Raw genomic sequence first — 8,538 nt, 5'->3', positions numbered from 1 at the left:
GTTGCCGAAAATATGCTGCACCCTGTTAACAGTCACAGGGTGCAGCTGAAAGATACTAGTGGGATCCCTATGAATCATCCCCACTAAACTGGTGATTGGACTCGCTCTGACCCTTGGTGGCTTTTGAGCCCGCGCCTGAGGACGCCCTAAGTCAGATGCTGATTCCAAGTGGGAATTCCCACCCTACACTGATCGGCTGTCAGGAAAGCGCCCTGATGCCGTACAGGAGGGCACTGTGAATAGACGCAGAATCGTGTGCTATGTGTGCAGGTAGCACTGTCGGGCGCTAGGTAGCTTCCACCATTCGCGAGCAGTCATCAACACTAGGAATGGGAATCATTAAGGAGCTTTCATCCATTGACAGACATTCATCTACACACACACACGTTATCAAGTTTATACTAGCGCATGGCCGAGCGGCCATGAGAACCTTTTATAGAAGTAGCGATCCAGGACCTTCCAGCTGGTCCAATAGGAGCTGCAACATGACCTGACCATGTGACCCCCGACCTCCAATGGGAGGTCATCCTGTGGGCATGCTCAGAATGGGAAAAGCTGGACTTAGTCCCAGAAATGCCTGCTCGCTGCTGTTCAGTGCTGGCTACAAAGACAGAGCCTGGAAAGGCAGCAGTAACCAAGCGCATAGTATCAGCTTGAGCCAGACGCTGGGATCTACGTCTCTACTGAGCAGATTCCACTGCGGCTGGAGTAGAATGGGAGAACGCAGTAGACATGGCTGGAGATTCCCCCTGTGCAACGGCGGGAACTTGACACCTAACATTACCCCCCCTCCTTGGACCTCGCAAAGCTCGAAGGCCAGAATGAGCTGTGGAGCCCGAATGTGCTCCACAGGCTCCCAGGACCTGTTCTGGCAAGAAGATGCAAGGAGCCTGATTACTTCTTCTTCAGTGACTGGTTCAAAGACAGAGAGTAAGCTAGATGAAGTAGGGGAGGGAGGACAGTGTATGGTATGAGGGGATTGGGAGATAATTTCACGTCGGCTATAGTTAATTTTTTCTTTGAAATAATTGGCCAGATCGTCAGCGCGGAGATCCGTGGTTGGGGTCTGCACTCTTGGGTTGAGTAGTGAATGAAAAGTGTCAAAGACATTTTGAGTTATTGTATAGTGAGGTGATGAGGGTGTTGAAATAGGTTTGTTTGGAGAGGTGAAGGGCAGTGTTTTATGTTTTAAGCCTAATTCAACTGAAGCCCTTGAACTCCTGTAATAAACCAAAAATAAAAAACAACAATATCCCTCACCTCTCCATCGATCTGTCCCACACCGTTATCCATGTGTGAGGGATAATTAGTTTTCAACCTGGACTGTGCCAAGATGCGACTGTCCAGGCTGAGAGCCACTGGTGAATGAGCTGCTGCGAGCGCAGCCTCATTGACTAGCGGTGACGTCACTGAGGCTCTGTTCTCAGCAGGGATGAACTGCTGTGACCTCGGTGAGATCCCCGCTAGCACCGTGAGAAAGTTGCACAGTGTAGAGGTGAATTTAAAGAATAAATCTTGATTTATTTGTTATTCCAGGGAAGAATATAAGGTACTGAGGGAATGTACTGCAACTTCAAATTTTCAGAAAAAGGAGTGCAATTCATGAGGGGGAAATGTAGTGAAAATTGTGGAAAGAAGGTGTAAAAAAGTATACGTGGGAAGAACCACCCAACCTTTGCATAAACGTCTCAATTCACACAGTTCCAATATACAAAAAGGATTTTTGAAACACGGCTTGTCATGTTACCACACTCTTGTACATAATAAGGATCACAAACAACTCAGAATTTTTCCAATCAAAGAAATCCCATCCCAAACCCACAAAAGGATAGAACAACTGAACCGTAAAGAGATATACTGGATCTATAAATTCAATACTCTCACCCCTAACGGTCTGAATGAAATGACTGACACCTTCTTATGACCTTCCATGCAGTCTGCATATAGAACCATCAGAATAATTGCTTGAGGCAATTTATTTTATTCACATTTCCACAATTTTCACTACATTTCCCCCTCATGAATTGCACTCCTTTTTCCGAAAATTTGAAGGTTCGTGTGCAGTACATTCCCTCAGTACAATGTTTCTCAACTCCAGTCCTCAAGACCCCACAACAGGTCATGTTTTCAGGATTTCCTTAGTATTGCACAGGCGATAATTTTATCACCTGCTCAAGCATTAATTCCATCGCCTATGCAATGCTAAGGAAATCCTGAAAACATGACCTGTTGTGGGGTCTTGAGGACTGGAGTTGAGAAACACTGCCTCAGTACCTTATATTCTCTCCTGGAATAACAAATAAATAAAAAAACACAATGAATGAATGCATTCCTCACCTGGTTGTGAACCTGCTGCCTGCCTTCAGTCCGTCTTTCGTCACGTTGCTTTCAGCGCAATCCATGAATCCTTGTGTATCCTTTGCACTGCATTCCTCCTTTGTGTGTCACTACATGTCTTATCTGCAAAGACACACTGATAAACTAGGTCCTCTGATGGTATTAACCCTCTGCTCACGTAGAGCAGATTACGACATACATTTTCTACAGCAAACACTAGTCTATTGCATTTGCCGGGTCAGTCACCTCCTCCAATGCCTTCACTCTCAGGTCACTTTCTCATACGTACCTGGTAATATGGGACTTGCTCTCCCCACCTTTTCTTTTTCTCTTCTCTTCACCCCTTAGTTTTCTCCTATGCAACCCCTGGCAAAAGTTATGGAATCACCGGCCTTGGAGGATGTTCATTCAGTTGTTTAATTTTGTAGAAAAAAAGCAGATCACAGACATGGCACAAAACTAAAGTCATTTCAAATGGCAACTTTCTTGCTTTAAAGGGAACCTGTCACCCCCAAAATCGAGGGTGGGCTAAGCCCACCAGCATCAGGGGTTTATCTACAGCATTCTGAAATGCTGTAGATAAGCCCCCCCCCCCGATGTATCCTAAAAGATAAGGAAAAGAGGTTAGATTATACTCAACCAGGGGCGGTCCCGGTCCGGTGCGATGGGTGTCACGGTCCGGCGCCTCCCATCTTCATCAGATGACGTCCTCTTCTGGTCTTCATGCTGCGGCGCAGGCGCACTTTGTCTGCACTGTTGAGGGCAGAGCAAAGTACTGCCTCGACAGGGCAGACAAAGTACGCCTGCGCAGGAGCCGCAGCGTGAAGACCAGAAGAGGACGTCATCCTATGAAGATGAGAGGCCCCGGACCAGACCGTGATGCCCACTGCCCAGGTGAGTATAATATAACATCTTTTTCTCATCTTTTAGGATACATCGGAGGCTTATCTACAGCATTACAGATTGCTGTAGATAAGCCCCTGATGTCGGTGGGCTTAGCTCACCCTTGATTTTGGGGGTGACAGGTTCCCTTTAAAAACAGTAAAAGAAATCAAGAACAAAAAATGTGGTAGTTAGTAATAGTTACTTTTTTTAACCAAGCATAGGGAAAAATTATGGAATCACTCAATTCGGAGGAAAAAATTATGGAATCATGAAAAACAAACAAACAAGAAAACACTCCAAAACATCACTAGTATTTTGTTGCACCACCTCTGGCTTTTATAACAACTTGCAGTTTCTGAGGCACGGACTTAATGAGTGTCAAACAGTACACTACATCAATCTGGCTACAACTTTCTCTGATTGCTGTTGCCAGATCAGCTTTGCAGGTTGGAGCCTTGTCACGGACCATTTTCTTCAACTTCCACCAAAGATTTTCAATTGGATTGAGATCCAGACTATTTGCAGGCCGTGACATTGACCTTATGTGTCTTTTTTCAAGGAATGTTTTCACAGTTTTTGCTCTATGGCAGGATGAATTATCATCTTAAAAATGATTTCATTATCCCCAAACATCCTTTCAAATGATGGTGTCAGGACTCTGAACATTTTTTATTACCTTTTTGTGCATTACTGCCCTTTTCCAAGATGGCGTCTTTGGTCTCATGTGCACTGTGTCTTCCTGCTATAAAACTCCACCCCAGCCTTCAGTCTGTGCTAGAGTATTGTGCCTTGCATCCAGCTCCTGACCTCTGGTGACTCCCTGGCTATATACCTGCTCCTGTGAACCTGTGTGGTGATCCTGCTACTCTGCTCTGAGTTCCTGCTGCATACACCAGTTCCAGTAATCCTCCTTCATCTGATGCTCGTGTTTACTTCCATCTGCATTTGCTGGACATGTAAGCTGTTTCTGCTCTGCAAGAACCTCAGACTATTACCCAGACCTCCCTGGTTGAGCTAAGATATTATTTGAACTGCCTTATAAGCATATCTGTTGTGAATTTGGATTCTGGGCTCCCCCGGTGGCTACTGGTGGAATTGAACTGGTGTCTTCATCTTCTCTGTTCACCTGTTCCCATCAAGATGTGGGAGTCGCTATATAACCTTGCTGCTCTGTTAGTTGCTTGCCGGTCAACAATGTTATCAGAAGCCTCTCTGTGCTTGTTCCTGCTCCTAGACAACTACTAGATAAGTTGGACTCTTGTCCATGTTTGTTTTTGCATTTTGTTCCAGTTCACAGCTGTAGTTTCGTTACTGTGTCTGGAAAGCTCTTGTGAACGGGAATTGCCACTCTGGTGTTATGAGTTAATGCCAGAGTTTTAAAGTAATTTCTGGATGGAGTTTTTGATAGGGTTTTCAGCTGACCATGAAAGTGTCCTTTCTGTCTTCTGCTATGTAGTAAGTGGACCTCAAATTTGCTAAACCTATTTTCATACTACGTTTGTTATTTCATCTCAACTCACCGCCAATACATGTGGGGGGCCTCTGTCTCCTTTCGGGGTATTTCTCTAGAGGTGAGCTAGGACTAATATTTTCCTCTGCTAGCTTTATTTAGTCCTCCAGCTGGGCTGGGCATCTAGAATCAACGTAGGCATGCTACCCGGCCACTGCTAGTTGTGCGTTAGGTTTAGTTCATGGTCAGCTCAGTTCCCATCTTCCAAGAGCTAGTTCCTATATATGCTTATGCTATGTTCTCTTGCCATTGAGATCATGACAGTTTGACCGGCCCGCAAAGTGTTAATTGTTTGGGCTGAAGCAGGAGAAAAAGAAGTGTTGAAGGGAAATTTTTTTTTTTTTTTTTTCCCCTCAGAGTTTTGCTGCCTAGCCCTTAATTGCTGTCTAGCTGCTTCTTACCTCCTCTTAACCCTTGAATGGCTCTGTGTCCACCTGTTTGTAATGGATCTTCAGAGTGTAACTGCAGGTTTGAATAATCTCGCCACGAAGGTACAAAATTTGCAAGATTTTGTTTGTCATGCACCTGTATCTGAGCCGAGAATTCCTTTGCCGGAATTTTTCTCGGGGAATAGATCCGGGTTTCAGAATTTTCGAAATAATTGCAAATTATTTTTTTCTCTGAAATCTCGCTCTGCCGGAGACCCTGCACAGCAGGTCAGGATTGTGATTTCCTTGCTCCGGGGCGACCCTCAAGACTGGGCTTTTTCATTGACACCAGGGGATCCTGCGTTGCTCAATGTGGATGCGTTTTTTCTGGCCTTGGGGTTGCTTTATGACGAACCTCATTTGGAGCTTCAGGCAGAAAAAACTTTGATGTCCCTATCTCAGGGGCAAGATGAAGCGGAAATTTACTGCCAAAGATTCCGTAAATGGTCTGTGCTTACTCAGTGGAATGAGTGCGCCCTGGCGGCGACTTTCAGAGAGGGTCTCTCTGATGCCATTAAGGATGTTATGGTGGGGTTCCCTGTGCCTGCGGGTCTGAATGAGTCCATGACAATGGCTATTCAGATCGATAGGCGTTTGCGGGAGCGCAAACCAGTGCACCATCTGGCGGTGTCCACTGAGAAGTCGCCAGAGAGTATGCAGTGTGATAGAATTCTGTCCCGAAGCGAGCGGCAGAATTTTAGACGGAAAAATGGGTTGTGTTTCTATTGTGGTGATTCTACTCATGTTATATCAGCATGCTCTAAGCGCACTAAAAAGCTTGGTAAATCTGTTTCCATTTGCACCTTACCGTCTAAATTTATTCTATCTGTGACCCTGATTTGCTCTTTGTCATCTATTACCACGGACGCCTATGTCGACTCTGGCGCCGCTTTGAGTCTTATGGATTGGTCCTTTGCCAAACGCTGTGGGTATGATTTAGAGCCTTTGGAGACTCCTATTCCTCTGAAGGGGATTGACTCCACCCCATTGGCTAATAATAAACCACAATACTGGACACAAGTAACTATGCGTATTAATCCGGATCACCAGGAGATTATTCGCTTTCTGGTGCTGTATAATCTACATGATGATTTGGTGCTAGGATTGCCTTGGCTGCAATCTCACAACCCAGTCCTCGACTGGAGAGCTATGTCTGTGTTGAGCTGGGGATGTAAGGGGGCTCATGGGGATGTACCTGTGGTTTCCATTTCATCATCCATTCCCTCTGAAATTCCTGAGTTCCTGTCTGACTATCGTGACGTCTTTGAAGAATCCAAGCTTGGTTCGTTACCTCCGCACCGAGAGTGCGATTGTGCCATAGATTTAATCCCGGGTAGTAAATACCCAAAGGGTCGTTTATTTAATCTGTCTGTGCCTGAACATGCTGCTATGCGAGAATATATAAAGGAGTCCTTGGAAAAGGGACATATTCGTCCATCGTCATCTCCCTTAGGAGCCGGTTTTTTCTTTGTGTCAAAAAAAGACGGCTCTTTGAGACCATGTATTGATTATCGGCTTTTGAATAAAATCACTGTTAAATATCAATACCCATTGCCGTTGCTGACTGATTTGTTTGCTCGCATAAAGGGGGCCAAGTGGTTCTCTAAGATTGACCTTCGTGGGGCGTATAATTTGGTGCGAATCAGGCAGGGGGATGAGTGGAAAACCGCATTTAATACGCCCGAGGGCCACTTTGAGTATTTAGTGATGCCTTTTGGTCTTTCTAATGCTCCGTCAGTTTTCCAGTCCTTTATGCATGATATTTTTCGCGATTATTTGGATAAATTTATGATTGTGTATCTGGATGATATTCTGATTTTTTCGGATGACTGGGACTCTCATGTCCAGCAAGTCAGGAGGGTTTTTCAGGTTTTGCGGTCTAATTCTTTGTGTGTGAAGGGTTCTAAGTGTGTTTTTGGGGTACAGAGGATTTCCTTTTTGGGATATATTTTTTCCCCCTCTTCCATTGAAATGGATCCTGTCAAGGTTCAAGCTATTTGTGATTGGACGCAGCCCTCTTCTCTTAAGAGTCTTCAGAAATTTTTGGGCTTTGCTAACTTTTATCGTCGATTTATTGCTGGTTTTTCGGATATTGCTAAGCCATTGACCGATTTGACTAAGAAGGGTGCTGATGTTGCTGATTGGTCCCCTGATGCTGTGGAGGCCTTTCGGGAGCTTAAGCGCCGTTTTTCCTCTGCCCCTGTGTTGCGTCAACCTGATGTTGCTCTACCTTTTCAGGTTGAGGTCGACGCTTCTGAGATCGGAGCTGGGGCAGTGTTGTCGCAGAAAAGTTCTGACTGCTCCGTGATGAGGCCTTGTGCCTTCTTTTCCCGTAAATTTTCGCCCGCTGAGCGGAATTATGATGTTGGGAATCGGGAGCTTTTGGCCATGAAGTGGGCTTTTGAGGAGTGGCGCCATTGGCTTGAGGGGGCCAGACATCAGGTGGTGGTATTGACTGACCACAAAAATTTGATTTATCTTGAGACCGCCAGGCGCCTGAATCCTAGACAGGCGCGCTGGTCATTGTTTTTCTCTCGGTTTAATTTTGTGGTGTCATACCTACCGGGTTCTAAGAATGTTAAGGCGGATGCCCTTTCTAGGAGTTTTGAGCCTGACTCGCCTGGTAACTCTGAGCCCACAGGTATCCTTAAGGATGGAGTGGTATTGTCAGCCGTTTCTCCAGACCTGCGGCGGGCCTTGCAGGAGTTTCAGGCGGAGAGACCTGATCGTTGCCCACCTGATAAACTGTTTGTTCCTGATGATTGGACCAGTAGAGTCATCTCTGAGGTTCATTCTTCTGCGTTGGCAGGTCATCCTGGCATTTTTGGTACCAGGGATTTGGTGGCAAGGTCCTTCTGGTGGCCTTCCCTGTCACGAGATGTGCGAGGCTTTGTGCAGTCTTGTGACGTTTGTGCTCGGGCCAAGCCTTGTTGTTCTCGGGCTAGTGGATTATTGTTGCCCTTGCCTATTCCTAAGAGGCCTTGGACGCACATCTCGATGGATTTTATTTCAGATCTGCCTGTTTCTCAGAAGATGTCTGTCATCTGGGTGGTGTGTGACCGTTTTTCTAAGATGGTCCATTTGGTTCCTCTGCCCAAGTTACCTTCTTCTTCCGAGTTGGTTCCTCTGTTTTTTCAAAATGTTGTTCGTTTGCATGGTATTCCTGAGAATATCGTTTCTGACAGAGGGACCCAATTCGTGTCTAGATTTTGGCGGGCATTCTCTGCTAGGATGGGCATAGATTTATCTTTTTCGTCCGCTTTCCATCCTCAGACGAATGGCCAGACCGAGCGGATTAATCAGACCCTGGAGACATATCTGAGGTGTTTTGTGTCTGCTGACCAGGATGATTGGGTTGCTTTTTTGCCATTGGCGGAG

The sequence above is a fragment of the Ranitomeya variabilis genome, chromosome 1 (genome assembly GCF_051348905.1).
Source record: "Ranitomeya variabilis isolate aRanVar5 chromosome 1, aRanVar5.hap1, whole genome shotgun sequence".
In the NCBI taxonomy this organism is placed as follows: domain Eukaryota; kingdom Metazoa; phylum Chordata; class Amphibia; order Anura; family Dendrobatidae; genus Ranitomeya; species Ranitomeya variabilis.
This window is presented reverse-complemented; position numbering follows the sequence as displayed.